This window comes from Brienomyrus brachyistius, unplaced genomic scaffold (genome assembly GCF_023856365.1).
Source record: "Brienomyrus brachyistius isolate T26 unplaced genomic scaffold, BBRACH_0.4 scaffold81, whole genome shotgun sequence".
In the NCBI taxonomy this organism is placed as follows: Eukaryota; Metazoa; Chordata; class Actinopteri; order Osteoglossiformes; family Mormyridae; genus Brienomyrus; species Brienomyrus brachyistius.
This window is the reverse complement of record NW_026042356.1, coordinates 791,453-807,996: the sequence shown is the minus strand read 5'-3', so window position 1 is coordinate 807,996 and position 16,544 is coordinate 791,453. Positions and strand designations below refer to the sequence as shown.

General features: G+C 48.6%; 1 long non-coding RNA gene across 1 annotated transcript; it reads left to right on the top strand.

Annotated features, from left to right (window-relative positions):
• Positions 1-5,006: 5,006 nt before the first annotated feature.
• Positions 5,007-6,150, top strand: LOC125726963 (uncharacterized). Its single transcript, XR_007388478.1, has 5 exons — positions 5,007-5,176; positions 5,369-5,412; positions 5,507-5,570; positions 5,699-5,762; positions 5,923-6,150. It is a non-coding gene; the product is annotated as an uncharacterized LOC125726963 (long non-coding RNA).
• Positions 6,151-16,544: the final 10,394 nt, after the last annotated feature.

Sequence of the window (16,544 nt, the reverse complement as noted above, 5' to 3'; positions counted from 1 at the left end):
CTGGTGTATTTAAGTCCTGGTCTCCCCTGTTTGCTTTGTCTGTCATTGATGTTAGTTGGCGTTACATGTCTCCTGCTCCCAGTTTGTATATTAAACCCTCGTTAATCCCCGACTTCCGCCTGCCTGCATCCTTCTTGCCCGTTCGCCTCGAACGATCGCCGCTCTGCCCGCGATCCCCGAGCGTTCCCGTGACATACGGACTTTGCGATGCATGGCGTTCTCTTCACCCCACCCGTAGGTAATATACTTTCTTCTCACATGTCCATCACTCTTACTCTCGTCTGGATTATTTCCTAGTCAGTAGCTCACTGCTGAGTGACATTTCAGACACAGAGATACACCCTATAGCTGTCAGCGATCATGCTCCTGTTTCTTTAACCCTAATAAATAGGAAGGCCACTCCACCAAATAGAAACTGGAGATTTAATGCATCATTGCTTAAAGATGGAGACTCTATTAACTATTTTAATAAAGAGTGGGCTTTATATTTAGACTATAATGACCTGCCTGGAACATCAGCATCTGTTCTCTGGTAAAATAATCTCATTCTCATCATATAAAAAGAAAAAAGAAAACAAGTGTATTCAAGAATTAGAAGAAACCATCAAATCGTTAGAAGAAGCCTACGTTTCATCCCAGGAACAGGAAATGCTGAATAAAATACGTAAAGCAAAACTAGAATTAAATGAAATTATTAACAAAAAAACTCAATTCTTAGCACAAAGGTTTCGCTGGCAAAATTATGAACATGGTAATAAATCAGGTCAATTTTTAGCTAATCAGTTAAAAATAAACAAGGAAAAAACAACTATATGTGCTGTTAAAGACTCAAATGGGGAAACAGTATATGATCCTGACAGAATAAATAACATTTTCAGGGACTTTTACAAATCTTTATATTCACCACAGATAAACCCATCTAAAGACGAAATTGATCAGTTTCTTGATAGTATAACCCTTCCGAAATTATCAGACAATCAAGCGATGGCACTGGACTCTCCGCTGACTCCAGGTGAACTCCAGGAAGCCCTGAACGGTATGCCCAATAAAAAGGCTCCAGGTCCAGATGGATTTCCAGCAGAATTCTATAAATAATTCTGGACAACTCTGGCACCAACATTCCACAGAATGTTGCAAGAAACCAGGGAAAATGGTAGGCTACCACCAAATATGAATTCTGCTAACATTAGTCTCTTGCTAAAACCAGGCAAAGACCCTACATTGCCTACCAGCTATCGTCCAATATCCCTTATTAACGTTGACCTTAAAATAATCTGCAAAGCTCTCTCAAAAAGAATAGAGAAGATAACCCCTCTCATAATTCATCCTGACCAAATGGGTTTCATAAAAGGGAGGCACTGATCAACAAATACACGAAGATTACTTAACCTGATAGACTATTCATGCAATAAAAACCTTCAAATTACAATATTGTCTCTAGATGCAGAAAAAGCATTTGATAGAGTTAACTGTAATTTTTTATTTGCAGCTTTACGCAAATTTGGTTTCGGAAACTCTTTCATGAACTGGTTAAAAATATTATATAGTTCCCCAGCAGCATATGTCAGGACGAATGACCAAACATCCTCCAGTTTCTGTCTCAAGAGGGGCACCAGGCAGGGATGCCCTCTCTCCCCCTCACTATTTGCAATTTTTATTGAACCACTAGCAGCAGCAATTAGACAGGCTATAGTGATCAAAGGCATTAAATGCAGGGATATAGAACATAAGGTAAGTCTTTATGTGGATGATGTGTTACTTTTTCTCCAGCATTCACAAACCACTCTTTCTGAGGTAATTACATTAATAAACTCTTTCTCAAGAGTCTCAGATTATTCGATAAATTGGTTAAAATCTACAGTTCTCCCAATGAATTGCTCCTTCTAGAATAATTCTCCCATTCCACTGCAGTCTGGAGATATTAAATATTTAGGTATTAACGTTTCACCTAGGCTGGCAGATTTAACTAAACTAAACCATACCCCACTTTTAACAAAAGTAGAGGATGATCTGGTTAGGTGGAAGTCCCTACCCATATCACTTATGGGAAGGGTCGCCTCAATAAAAATGATGGTTTTGCCAAGAATGAATTATTTATTTGCAATGATCCCGAGCAAACCACCCCCTGACTGGTTTAGATCTCTGGACTCCGCCATCTCTAAATTCCTCTGGAAAGATAAACCCCCACGTATTAGCTTAAAAACACTGCAAAGGACTAAGGACAAAGGAGGACTAGATCTGCCTAACTTTCACCACTATTTCTTAGCCAACAGGCTCCAAAACATCTCAGGGTGGTTAAAACATACCCTCTTAGATGAGCCTTGGCTAGACGTAGAACAGGCACTATGCAATAATATAAAGATTTCGGATCTACCATTCATTAGCTTAAACATTAAACGACACGAATGCTTCAAAAGCATCAGTATCAGCTCTTCTCTGACAGCGTGGTGGGAGTTTCTAAAAGCGACTGAGTCTTCATTAATCCCATGCAAACGTACTCCCATCTGGAACAACCCTGATGTACTACTAAATAATAATATGATAAACTTCCCAGATTGGAGTTGTAAAGGTATTAAATACTTGGAACATATATTCGAAGGAATAGACTTTATTCCCTTTGACATATTAGTTAAACGATATGGGATTAACAAGAACAAATTTTTAGAATATCAACAAGTTAAATCTATAGTAAAAAAGAAATTAGGGTTTAATCAAATCAAATTACAAATACCACCAAGTGTGGCAGAATTCCTTAATCTAAAACCCCCCAAATTACTGTCTAAAATATACAGGACACTTTCTAAAATGGATGAATCAATATCCCTTCCCATTGCAAAATGGGAGGCAGATCTATCAGTCAGCTGGGACCACAATTTCTGGTCTAAGATATGTTTAAAAACCTTTCAACTGATTAGAAATCCCAGTTTACAGTTAATACAATACAAAGTCCTGCATAGAGTGCACTATACAGGGCATCGGATGTTCAGGATGGGTTTTACGTCTTCTAACAACTGCTCACACTGTCAAGGCGACACACCTGACAGTTACATCCATGCTTTTTGGTTCTGTCCACCTGCTCAGATGTTCTGGCTCAGGATCTGTGAAGACTTATCAAAGTGTGTGAAATGTACCATTCCAGCATCCCCTTTAGTCTGCTTGTTGGGCGACCTAGATGGTGTCACTACAGATTTTAACACAACCCACATGGCTTTCACCGCCTTATGCATTGCTAAGAAGACTGTCCTTATGAACTGGAAGAATAAAAATAACCTTAATATCAACCAATATAGAGACAGTTTGTTGAACCATATTAGTCTTGATACAGCTTCTGCCGCCACACTAGATCAATCTCTCTGGGTTCCTTTGATCAGCTCCATCACCTAGTGGGGGTGGGGGGTCAGGGTTTTGTCCTGCTTTGGTCATTGTCGTTGGCATGGGGGGGGCATATTGGCTTGGGGCGTCTGGGGGTTCCCTGGGGGTGGGTTGCTGGGGGGGTTCGGTGCTGGGACTGCGGTCCTGGCCTGGATGGGGCTTTGGTGGCTCTTGGGTGGGGTCCTTCTGGCGGCTGCAGGTGGCGCTGCTGGGGGAGCCTGTGCTGGCGGACGTAGGTTCCCTGCCTGGTGGCCGTGCTGCTCCTGGGTAGATCCGGGGCGGGCTTGGGGTTCTGGGGGCGCTCTGCCTCCGGGCCGGGGATCCGGCTGGGCTGGGGGGGCTTGGGTCCTGGTAGGTGTGCCGCCGGGGTGTGGGTCGGTGCGTGCACGGGGGCTCAACCCCGGTGCGGGGGCCTTCGGCACGTCGGTGGAGCTGGGGGCCTCTTCGGCTGGCAGGGAGGTTCTTACCATCTGTCCGCATGGGGTCCCTGCTTTTGGGGTATCCATTCTGCGGGGGGGGGGGGGGGAATCCAATAGAGGAGGAGGAGGGACTCAACCTGGATGTCTTTTGTCTTATGCAGTATGGGAGTTGACTGAATGCTGGGGCGGGGGTAGTTTTTCCTCTGGGGTGGGGTCCGGTGGGGCGCCTTGGGCTCTGTGGGGCCGGGTGGTGCCGCTGCCTTGGGCTCCGGTCTGGATGGGCCTGGGCCCCCCGCCCTGGGTGGATTTCGGGGAACGGGGGGTGCCTATGGGGGTCAGCGGGGGAGCTGGCTCCAGAGGGGGGGGAACTTGGCCACCCGCCATTCCTTTCCTCCCCATCCCGAAGTGCCTCCCTCCTCCCGCTCCATCACACCACCACACACATAGGGCTTTGAGGTGCAGGTGCGTGGCTGGGATACAGGGGAGGTATCCCTCCTCTGTCCCCTCGCGACCACCTGTATCTCAATCATACATCACAATGTAGACACTCTCATTACTGACTCTCTCATGACACATACATTTAGGGCCTTGGGGGTGGGCACACAGTATGGCATCCAGAGGGCGGTCTGTTCATTCAGCCTTACCTCTGGTGCCAGGGCCCACATCTCAATTTTAATTGCACATAGACATTGAGGGTTCTGGTGAGGGGCCGAGCTAACACCAGCTGTTGGTTGGCAGGGGGTGGTTAGCGTCATGCCCTTCACCTGTTTTAAAAGCACTTTAGAACAACACACACCAACACCACATCTGAGCGGGCGAAGGGGGGCATGGGGTCTTTTCACACCCCCGTTCTCCGTTCGCCATTTGGGGCTGGGGGCTGAGAGAGGAAGAGCTGGCCGTCTGGTCGGGGTCTGGGCTGGTGGGCTTCTCGGCTGCTGCGGGGTCCGGGGTGATCTTCTGGTCTCCTCGCCAGAGGAAAAAATGGGGTCCACATAGAGTATATATGGGGAGTGAGAGTATGGGTACAGCGTTCATTTCTGTGTGTCTCTATGTTGGGTGAATGTGTAAATATTTGTTTAGTTCCTGGGGCTCCTGCACTGTGGCTGCCGGATGGCCTCCCTCTGGAGCTCTCCTCTGCCCTTTTCTGGGTGAGGGGCTGCTATTCTCCCTGCGGCGGTCCTCCGGGGACTCCCATGCCCTGGGGGGCCTCTGGATGTCTGGGGTCCGGGCCTCCTCCGTGTCTGCTTCATGTTCTGAGGGATGGGGCTGTGGCTCCCCACACACACTACTAGACATTTACATGGAGTAACCTTTTGAACACCAGCGCGCTCACACACACAGGTGTGCACACAGGGGTACAAACAGGTTCTCACAGACACATACAGGTGTACACACAGGTTCTCACAGACACATACAGGTGTACACACAGGTTCTCACAGACACATACAGGAGTACAAACAGGTTCTCACAGACACATACAGGTGTACACACAGGTTCTCACAGACACATACAGGTGTACAAACAGGTTCTCACAGACACATACTGGTGTACAAACAGGTTCTCACAGACACACACAGGTGTACAAACAGGTTCTCACAGACACACACAGGTGTACAAACAGGTTCTCACAGACACACAGGTGTACAAACAGGTTCTCACAGACACATACAGGGGTACACACAGGTTCTCACAGACACATACAGGTGTACAAACAGGTTCTCACAGACACACGCAGGTGTACAAACAGGTTCTCACAGACACATACAGGTGTACACACAGGTTCTCACAGACACATACAGGGGTACACACAGGTTCTCACAGACACATACAGGTGTACAAACAGGTTCTCACAGACACACTCAGGTGTACAAACAGGTTCTCACAGACACATACAGGTGTACACACAGGTTCTCACAGACACATACAGGTGTACAAACAGGTTCTCACAGACACATACAGGTGTACACACAGGTTCTCACAGACACATACAGGTGTACAAACAGGTACTCACAGAGACATACAGGAGTACACACAGGTTCTCACAGACACATACAGGTGTACAAACAGGTTCTCACAGACACACGCAGGTGTACAAACAGGTTCTCACAGACACACACAGGTGTACACACAGGTTCTCACAGACACACACAGGTGTACAAACAGGTTCTCACAGACACACACAGGTGTACACACAGGTTCTCACAGACACACACAGGTGTACAAACAGGTTCTCACAGACACACACAGGTGTACACACAGGTTCTCACAGACACACACAGGTGTACAAACAGGTTCTCACAGACACACACAGGTGTACACACAGGTTCTCACAGACACACACAGGTGTACAAACAGGTTCTCACAGACACACACAGGTGTACACACAGGTTCTCACAGACACACACTGTCTTGATCAGCTGTTGCTCCTTAACATGCTCATTGTGACTCGTACAGATGTTGGTTGTTGTTTTCTCTCATCAGCAGGTATTATAGCAGATTATCTGTGGTTTTCTTTCTTTTTTTTCTCTTTTCCCTAGCTTCCCTTCTTTTTCCCTTCTTCTCCGTTTTCGTCCTTCTGTCCCCCTCTCTCTCCCTCTCCCTCTCTTGAGGAAATAAATAAAAATGAATAAATAAACAGAAAAAAAAGAAAGTGTGTCGTCTCCTCTGGATTTGAGATTTTATCAATTCCTTGCCGAGTTCTTGAAGATCTCGAAGGTCCTTGGGATCTTTCCTTTGAAAATCAGTGCCCTCCTGGTGACAAATTCATTATAAGCAGAGATGTACAGGATATTGAACAATACTATAATAATTATCCAGTGTATGGATCTTATTTTGCAGTTGTAACCTTTCACCAACTTATCCAAGCAGGGGCATCGGAGGGGCATGGATACTATGAGAAATTCAGGGGGTCCAGCACTTTTTAGGAGCCCCAAAATACCCCCCACTCAGCAAAATCAACTGTGTGATTGAAAGTGCCAGTCTGAACAGGGGGTCCAAGGTCACATTTTCGATTTGCCTGTATCCAAGTTATGTACTCCTTATGTAGCATTGTAATCCGTAATCATTATAGCATTGTAATCCCTAATCATTGTAGCATTGTAATCCCTAATCATTGTAGCATTGTAATCATTAATCATTGTAGCATTGTAATCCCTAATCATTGTAGCATTGTAATCCCTAATCATTGTAGCATTGTAATCCCTAATCATTGTAGCCTTGTAAACCATAATTTGTGGTTTATGATGCTCCCCACCACAGATTCTCTGATGCATATTCAGCATGCTCATGAGCACCACAATTTTCCCCATTTTTGGGGTGTAAGGGTGTTCATGTTTGGTGGAGATGTGAATGATTGGTATGATGGGATTAGGTTTGGGGTAGGTGGGAACAATGATTGTTGTGGAGTGGTGTTATTGTTGTTTAACAGACAGTTTTCACACCTGCACAGCTCTCTAGTTTATCATACCAGAACACCTCCAATGCAATGCAAATGTGTTAGGGGTCAAAATGTACTTGATTAAAACGCAACCCTTTACATGCCTTTTAAATGCGTCATGGGGCAGGGAGGACGGCTGAGATGTTTGGAATGTAGAGATGCGGATTGGAGAGGGGGAGGCACAGACTGTTCAGAAAATGGCTGAGACAGTTTCCCAGAGTACATGTCAGTTTCTTGGATTTGTGTGCCATGGTTTTGATGTGTAATTATTTCTTTAATGAGTGTACAGATTTGGGAAGCTGTGGAAGAAGCGAAAGCAGGAGAGGATCCAGGTCCTGATCCACATACAATTCCCAAGACTGGGTGACTTATAGTTTCTTTAATACAATGAATTATTTTGTAGATAATTTTTTTATGTTATAATAGCAATTCTGTTTAATTTCATTGTCAGTTCTTTTGACATCAGAAGCTCTTCTGACCAAGTAAATTAGGTGTAATTATTACTATACAGTAAAATGTAATATTACTTTTAAAAAAGTTTTACCGCATCGCTTACAATTGTAATATTATAGTGATATAAATTGCTTCATTTATATCTATTTTTGAGCGTCTCAAATTTCATCAAATTGTAATTTAAAAACTATGTATTTAAAACAATTTAAAGTATTATATTTGTTTCAGGCTACAGACAACATTGCATATCTGGAATCTCTGAGATCAGCAGTTAATGATCCAAACCTCGAATGGACTTATTACAGTCACAGTGTGCCGGACTCTGCATTCTTCTGTATATCTCAGGAAAAATGGAAGGATTTGGGGGAAAATCAGCCCAGAAGACATTTCATTGGGCTGGAATTGGACAAATGTTATTTCTGCTGACATCTGCTCAGTTCATCCATACTGCAGCTTTGGCTTCATTCCTCATAGTGTGAAAAGCATCCATTCAGGAGGACCTGCACCGCTGTTCAAATGTGACGTTCAGCGACTGTTCAGTTACCTGCAGAGTAGTTGTGCAAAGTCAGGAGCTAAAGGCCGTGGTAGAGTTCCAGGGTGGTGTTGCATGACAATCCTGAGAAGAACTAAGGCATCGGTACATCAGAGCAGGAACGACGGGCAAAAGTCTGGAGACAAAGTTCCCAAGGTCTCTATATTTGGAACGTTTACACAAACTCAGCCCTGAAGCGTTTGACTCTGGAAACCGTGATGAGTGTCCTAGGCCATCTGTTCAAAACATTATCCTGGAATTCCAAAAGACAAACACGGTATCATCAACATGAAGCTGTCAGTCTCAGCATAATGGTGGAAAAGAAGACCCAGTGTCCAGTGGATGTTCTGCAGAAGGTGACCCTTCATCCAAGAGGGGTTTTGCTCTGGTCAGGAAGAAGCTCGGAAGTATTTCACAGTCGGTCAGGAGGACATTGCCTACATTGATGCAACTGGCAGCATTGTGAAGAGGGGAAAACTGACGAAAGCTCCATTCTATGTGTACGAGCCTGTTGTGGGGGGGGGGGGGACCCCCGAAAAGGGTGGCCTGCTTTTCCAGTCGGGACCTTTCTCACCTGTGACCACATCACAGCATCAGTACAATATTTCTTGGCTCATTTCACACAGATCACAGAAAGTTATATGGAAGATTTGTGCATCCAAAAATGATGCCTGAGATGGATCACTGGTGCTGTTGCAGGCCACAGCAAACACATTTGTCAACTCCAACCTCAGTAACATCTTATCTGCTTACTACTGAATCATCACTGGAAAAGCCACCATGAAAGACCGTTCAGTTACAATTCTGCATCACGGCCTGAGTCATATAATGATGAATGCCAAGTCCCTCTTATTAAATTAATATTGTGTTAAAGTACATTTGATTTTAATATAACTTTTAAGAGTTTTACATGTGCTATCATCCGTCTCAACAGCCTTCCAAAGCAATATGGCTTCGGCCTGCTGACAACAGCAAGCACAATACCAGAGCTTGAGGAGATGGTCTTAAGGGTGACAGTTGTCATCTCTAGTCCCTATGCTGCAGCAAATGTGGAAAAACATTCCCATAACATTCAAACGATGCTGGCATTAATTGACGACGTGTCTCTGGGGAAATACATGATCAAACCTGAAGATGTAGCAGAGGCACCTTTATAATTTTGCTATAATCAGTTAAACACTTCACAGCTTGTGCTTAAATTTACACATGAATGTGATGTTATAGTAGTTGTACGCTTAAATAAACCAACATTGGAGGCATGAACAAATGATCTTAGAACAGCAATGACACATTTATTTCCCTTATTTTTAATGTTTGGTTGACATTGGTGCATCACCATTTCAGGAACACCTGGAGAACATTATCCAGAAGGTACCACTGAACCAAACTGCGGAAGGTAACCGTTACTATTCAGCTACTTTCACCAGAACTTTGGCTGCCAATTTATTGTTTTGTATTATTCCTGTAATATAATGTGACTGAACATTTTATACATCAACGTTTAATCTGTTGCATGTTATAAGCTGTAAAAAGGCTAGTATTGTGTGTTTTCTTACAGTTTTTTTTAATTGCTAAGACAGAGTAGAATCTAGGGTAGTATCTCTCCACACGTCTGATCTATCTTCGGCATCGCTCTGGAGGAATATCTTACATACAGCATTCATTGTTTGATCTTGTGTCAATTGACATAATTTGTTTGTATTATGTGGTTTTTACAATCTATTTGTCTTGATAGTCTTGTTAGTAATTTATCAAAATGACATATTTCAGTTTTGACTGTTTTATTAGCAGTTTTAAGGTCAGTATGTACTTATGTGCAAAATGGCCTCTGAAAATATAATGTTGTGAGTCCCTCTGGAGTCTCTTCTTATTGGCTACTGTACACCCAGCGTACCACACGGGGATGGCATGGATCAGCACACTCTCGATCGTGGCTCGGTAGAAGGACACCAGCAGGTCGGTCTGCAGCCTGTTCCATCTCAGGACCCTCAGGAAATGGAGGCGCTGCTGGGCTTTCTGCACCAGGGCGGTTGTGTTTGTGGTCCATGACAGGTCCTCGGAGATGTAAGTCCTGAGGAACTTGAAGGAGGACACCCTCTCCATGCAGTCACCTTTTATGGAGGGGGGGGGGGTCAGCTTTTGGCTTACGGAAGTCCATGACCACTTCCTTGGTTTTCCTAGTGTTGAGGGTTAGGTTGTTGTAGTCACACCATTCTGTCAGACGCTGGACCTCATCTCTATTGGCGGTGTCATCATCGTTAGTGATCAGCCCAACCAGGGTGATGTCATCTGCGAATATGATTATGGTGTGGCAGGGATGCGTGAGGATGCAGTCACTGGTGTAGATGGTGAACAGCAGACGGCTCAGCCCACATCCCTGTGGTGAGCCAGTGCTGAGTGACAGGGTGGATGATCTCCGGTTACCAACAGAAACAATTTCTTAAATTTCACAGACCATTTATTGCAGTGTAGTCAGTTTATTAATGAAATTGGAATTTTGTCTAAATACAAGAAATTATACTTGCTTAGATTTTCATTTTCTGCAGTGGAGTTACAATACCTGATTCCAGGTAAGTCACTTCAGCTTTCATAATCACTGCTCCCCCTGGTGGATGAATAAATCATTGCAAGTACTTTACGCACAGAGAGGTAAGGGGCGGATCATGCCGGCCTGCTTGTTCATTACATCATCGTGGGGGATCTCATTACAGTCAAGGTCCCACCCAAGACCCAGCAGGAACCAGTCATGGACCAGCCAGGTACCAGCCAAGGCCCCATCATGGAAACGGGAAAATTCAAGGCTTCATCTGTACAGTAATAATGGCTTACACAACATGATTTATCAATCTGTCTTATAATAATACACCTTTCTGAATAACCCCTCAACCTGTTGAATACAGTGATCTGATGCCCATTGCTAATGTATTGGGTGCAGCACTTGATACTCACAGGATGCTAATTCATTGCATTGAGGTTTTGGTTCACTTACATTGTCTTCATATTGTGTGCAGTGTAATAACCAGAGGAAACCTAGTAATCTACTCAAACATGTCTAGGTCTGATTTAGACATGGAGTAAAGGCAGGAGAAAATGTTATTTACTGACTCTCAAAGTGTTCTCTCATCGTTAACACTTTACCTGAGGGGCACAAATAATGTAGCATTATGCTGTTAATTATGGATTAATTAACCACAAAAAACGTCTTAGTGATCAGCTTGATTTTGTCCGTAAATATGGCCGCTGCACACACTGCACCTAACTGCTGCTGTCATGGATTTTTAAGGGTCGCCGGCAGGAAACGGCAACATCACGTTCATCTCAAACGGGGAAGTGCTGAACTTCAGCGGCGCGATTTCTGTTCCTGCAAAATATATGGATGATTTATGGCTCATAAAATTCTTGATTTTTTATTATGAAAGAACGTAAATGACTGCTAATTACAAACTGGAATAAATAGAAGTGTCCCGTTAAAATGGAGTCATCATGGTATTTAATAAATATCGCGCATAGATCCCCTTCCTTAAAATTTAATTCTGAACCTCTTATATTTAGTAATGTATGTTTTGTCTCCACCTAGTGGCCTCCCTGAAAAGTACACATTGTTTCCGGAAGGATCGCTTGTTCCGTGAATTGACGCGTCCAGTGGATGTAAGAAATCAGCTTGATAGAGAGACATTATAACTGACTGCAGTCACTGTAGAGAAGGTTAATCTGCAATAGATAATAAATTCAATGGTGAATTGTTAATGGATGGCTGTGTATATTCTTACATGTCTGGTATTAATAATAATGCATGAAGATAGATTTAATGGCTTTTGCTGGTCAGGGATGCGAGGGGGCAATGGACAGTATCTATCTGCGTCAGAAACGTGGGGGGGGGTTAGGGTGCCTGAACACCTGGGTTATTTTTCAGACATGGGCGTAAGCCAACCTTTTACAGTGGGGTGGGGGGCCACCTGCTACTTATGTTCGAAGGCAGTGTAAGCAAACCTTTTACAACGGGGTGGGGGGGCAAGGAGGCCTGGGCACCTGCCCCTTCTGTCCGACGGGGGCGTAAGCAGACCTATAACAGTGGGGTGGGGGCCCACCTGCTACTTCTGTTCAAAGACGATGTAAGCAAACCTTTTACAACAGGGTGGGGGGGGGGAAAGGGTGCTGGGGCACCTGCCCATTTTTTCAGACATGGGCGTAAGCAGAAATTTTACAGCAGGGTGGGGGGCAAGGACGCCTGGGCATCTACCCCTTCTGTCCGATGGGGGACGTAAGCAGACCAATTACAGAGGGGTGGGGGTGGCAAGGGGGCCTGGGCACCTGCCCCTTCTGTACGACGGGGGCATAAGCAGAGCTATCACAGTGGGGTGGGGGTGGCAAGGGGGCCTGGGCACCTGCCCCTTCTATAAGACGGAGGCGTAAGCAGACCTATTACAGAGGGGTGGGGGTGGCAAGGGGGCCTTGGCACCTGCCCCTTCTATCAGACGGGGTCGTAAGCAGACCAATTACAGTGGGGTGGGGGTGGCAAGGGGGCCTTGGCACCTGCCCCTTCTGTCCGACGGGGGCATAAGCAGAGCTATCACAGTGGGGTGGGGGTGGCAAGGGGGCCTAGGCACCTGCCCCTTCTATCAGACGGGGTCGTAAGCAGACCTATTACAGTGGGGTGGGGGTGGCAAGGGGGCCTGGGCACCTGCCCCTTCTATAAGACGGAGGCGTAAGCAGACCTATTACAGAGGGGTGGGGGTGGCAAGGGGGCCTAGGCACCTGCCCCTTCTATCAGACGGGGTCGTAAGCAGACCTATTACAGAGGGGTGGGGGTGGCAAGGGGGCCTAGGCACCTGCCCCTTCTATAAGACGGAGGCGTAAGCAGACCTATTACAGAGGGGTGGGGGTGGCAAGGGGGCCTTGGCACCTGCCCCTTCTGTCCGACGGGGGCATAAGCAGAGCTATCACAGTGGGGTGGGGGTGGCAAGGGGGCCTAGGCACCTGCCCCTTCTATCAGACGGGGTCGTAAGCAGACCTATTACAGTGGGGTGGGGGTGGCAAGGGGGCCTGGGCACCTGCCCCTTCTGTCCGACGGGGGCATAAGCAGAGCTATCACAGTGGGGTGGGGGTGGCAAGGGGGCCTAGGCACCTGCCCCTTCTATCAGACGGGGTCGTAAGCAGACCTATTACAGAGGGGTGGGGGTGGCAAGGGGGCCTGGGCACCTGCCCCTCCTGTCCAACGGGTGCGTAAGCAAACATTTCACAGTGGGGTTGGGGTGGCAAGGGTGTCTGGTCACCTGCCCCTCCTGTACGACGGGGGGGTAAGCAGACCTTTCACAGTGGGGTGGGGGTGGCAAGGGTCCCTGGGCACCTGCCCCTTCTATCAGACGGGGGCGTAAGCAGACCCTTCACAGTGGGGTTGGGGTGGCAAGGGTGTCTGGTCACCTGCCCCTCCTGTACGACGGGGGGGTAAGCAGACCTTTCACAGTGGGGTGGGGGTGGCAAGGGTCCCTGGGCACCTGGCCCTTCTGTCCGACTGGGGCGTAAGCAGACCTATTACAGAGGGGTGGGGGTGGCAAGGGGGCCTGGGCACCTGCCCCTTCTATTAGACGGGGCCGTAAGCAGACCTATTACAGAGGGGTGGGGGTGGCAAGGGTCCCTGGGCACCTGGCCCTTCTGTCCGACTGGGGCGTAAGCAGACCCATTACAGAAGTGTGGGGGTGGCAAGGGGGCCTGGGCACCTGCCCCTTCTGTCCGACGGGGGCATAAGCAGAGCTATCACAGTGGGGTGGGGGTGGCAAGGGGGCCTGGGCACCTGCTCCTAATATCTGACGGGGGCGTAAGCACACCTTTAACAGTGGGGTGGGGGTGGCAAGGGGGCCTGGGCACCTGCTCCTAATATCTGACGGGGGCGTAAGCAGACCTTTCATAGTGGGGAGGGGTGGCAAGAGGGCCTGGCTACCTGCCCCTCCTGTCCGACGGGGGCGTAAGCAGACATTTCTCAGTGGGGTGGGGGAGGCAAGGGTGCCTGGGCACCTGCCCCTTCTGTCCGAAGGGGGCATAAGCAAACATTTCACAGTGAGGTGGGGCTGGCAAGGGTGCCTGGGCAGCTGCGCCTTCTGTCCGACGGGGGGGTAAGCAGACCTTATACATAGGGGTGGGGGTGGCAAGGGGGCCTGGGCATCTGCCTCTTCTATCAGACGGGGTCGTAAGCAGACCAATTACAGAGGGGTGGGGGTGGCAAGGGGGCCTGGGCACCTGCCCCTTCTGTCCGATGGGGGCGTAAGCAGACCTATTACAGAGGGGTGGGGGTGGCAAGGGGGCCTGGGCACCTGCCCCTTCTGTCCGATGGGGGACGTAAACAGACCAATTACAGAGGGGTGGGGGTGGCAAGGGGCCCTGGGCACCTGCCCCTCCTGTCCGATGGGGGCGTAAGCAGACTTTTCACAGTGGGGTGGGGGTGGTAAGGGTGTCTGGTCACCTGCCCCTCCTGTACGACGGGGGGGTAAGAAGACCTTTCACAGTGGGGTGGGGGTGGCAAGGGTCCCTGGGCACCTGGCCCTTCTGTCCGACTGGGGCGTAAGCAGACCTATTACAGTGGGGTGGGGGTGGCAAGGGGCCCTGGGCACCTGCCCCTCCTGTCCGATGAGGGTGTAAGCAAACTTTTTACAGTGGGGTGGGGGTGGCAAGGGTGTCTGGGCACCTACCCCTCCTGTCCAACGGGTGCGTAAGCAAACATTTCACAGTGGGGTGGGGGTGGCAAGGGGGCCTGGGCACTTGCCCCTTCGATAAGACGGGGGCGTAAGCTGACCTATTACAGAGGGGTGGCAAGGGGGGCTGGGCACTTGCCCCTTCTATCAGACGGGGGCATAAGCAGAGCTATCACAGTGGGGTGGGGGTGGCAAGGGGGCCTGGGCACCTGCCCCTTCTGTCCGACGGGGGCATAAGCAGAGCTATCACAGTGGGGTGGGGGTGGCAAGGGGGCCTGGGCACCTGTCCCTTCTGTCCGACGGGGGCATAAGCAGAGCTATCACAGTGGGGTGGGGGTGGCAAGGGGGCCTGGGGACCTGCCCCTTCTATCAGACGGGGGCGTAAGCAGACCAATTACAGAGGGGTGGGGGTGGCAAGGGGGCCTGGGCACCTGCACCTTCTATTAGACGGGGCCGTAAGCAGACCCATTACAGAAGGGTGGGGGTGGCAAGGGGGCCTGGGCACCTGCCCCTCCTGTCCGATGAGGGTGTAAGCAAACATTTCACAGTGGGGTGGGGGTGGCAAGGGGGCCTGGGGACCTGCCCCTTCTATCCGACGGGGGCGTAAGCAGACCTATTACAGAGGGGTGGGGGTGGCAAGGGGGCCTGGGCACCTGCCCCTTCTGTCCGATGGGGGCCGTAAGTAGACCTATTTCAGAGGGGTGGGGGTGGCAAGGGTGCCTGGGCACCTGGCCCTTCTGTCCGACGGGGGCATAAGTAGACCTATTTCAGAGGGGTGGGGGTGGCAAGGGTGCCTGGGCACCTGGCCCTTCTGTCCGACGGGGGCATAAGTAGACCTATTTCAGAGGGGTGGGGGTGGCAAGGGGGCCTGGGCATCTGCCCCTTCTGTCCGACGGCGGCATAAGCAGACCCTTCACAGTGGGGTGGGGGTGGCATGGGTCCCTGGTCACCTGCCCCTCCTGTCCGACGGGGGTGTAACAAACATTTTACAGAGGGGTGGGGGTGGCAAGGGGGCGTGGGCAACTACCCCTCCTGTCCGACGGTGTCGTAATCAGACGTTTTATAATGGGGTGGGGGTGGCAAGGGGGCCTGGGCACCTGCCCCTTCTATCTGATGGGGGCGTAAGCAGACTTTTCACAGTGGGGTGGGGGTGGCAAGGGTCCCTAGGCACCTGCCCCTCCTGTCCGATGGGGGTGTAAGCAAACATTTCACAGTGGGGTGGGGGTGGCAAGGGGGCGTGGGCAACTACCCCTCCTGTCCGACGGTGTCGTAATCAGACGTTTTATAATGGGGTGGGGGTGGCAAGGCGGCCTGGGCACCTGCCCCTTCTGTCTGACGGGGGTGAAAGCAGACCCTTTACAGTACATTGGGGTGGGGGGTAATTATTTAATAAAACAAATTTCATTATTTAATCAAATATATAAATAATTTTATTTGCTTTAATCCACTGACCCAGAGCAGTAACAGGATATAATCATATTTTCCAGTGTTTTTCGTTTCTCTTATGTCTCCAGTTAAATAGTTATTTACACTGATTTACTCTAATTCTATTAGTAAAAAGTGAATTCATTTAATTTAATCCCCCAGACTGTGGTTTCATTATGTTACTCAGTCATGCTTTGGGTGACGCTGAACCAGGACATTAA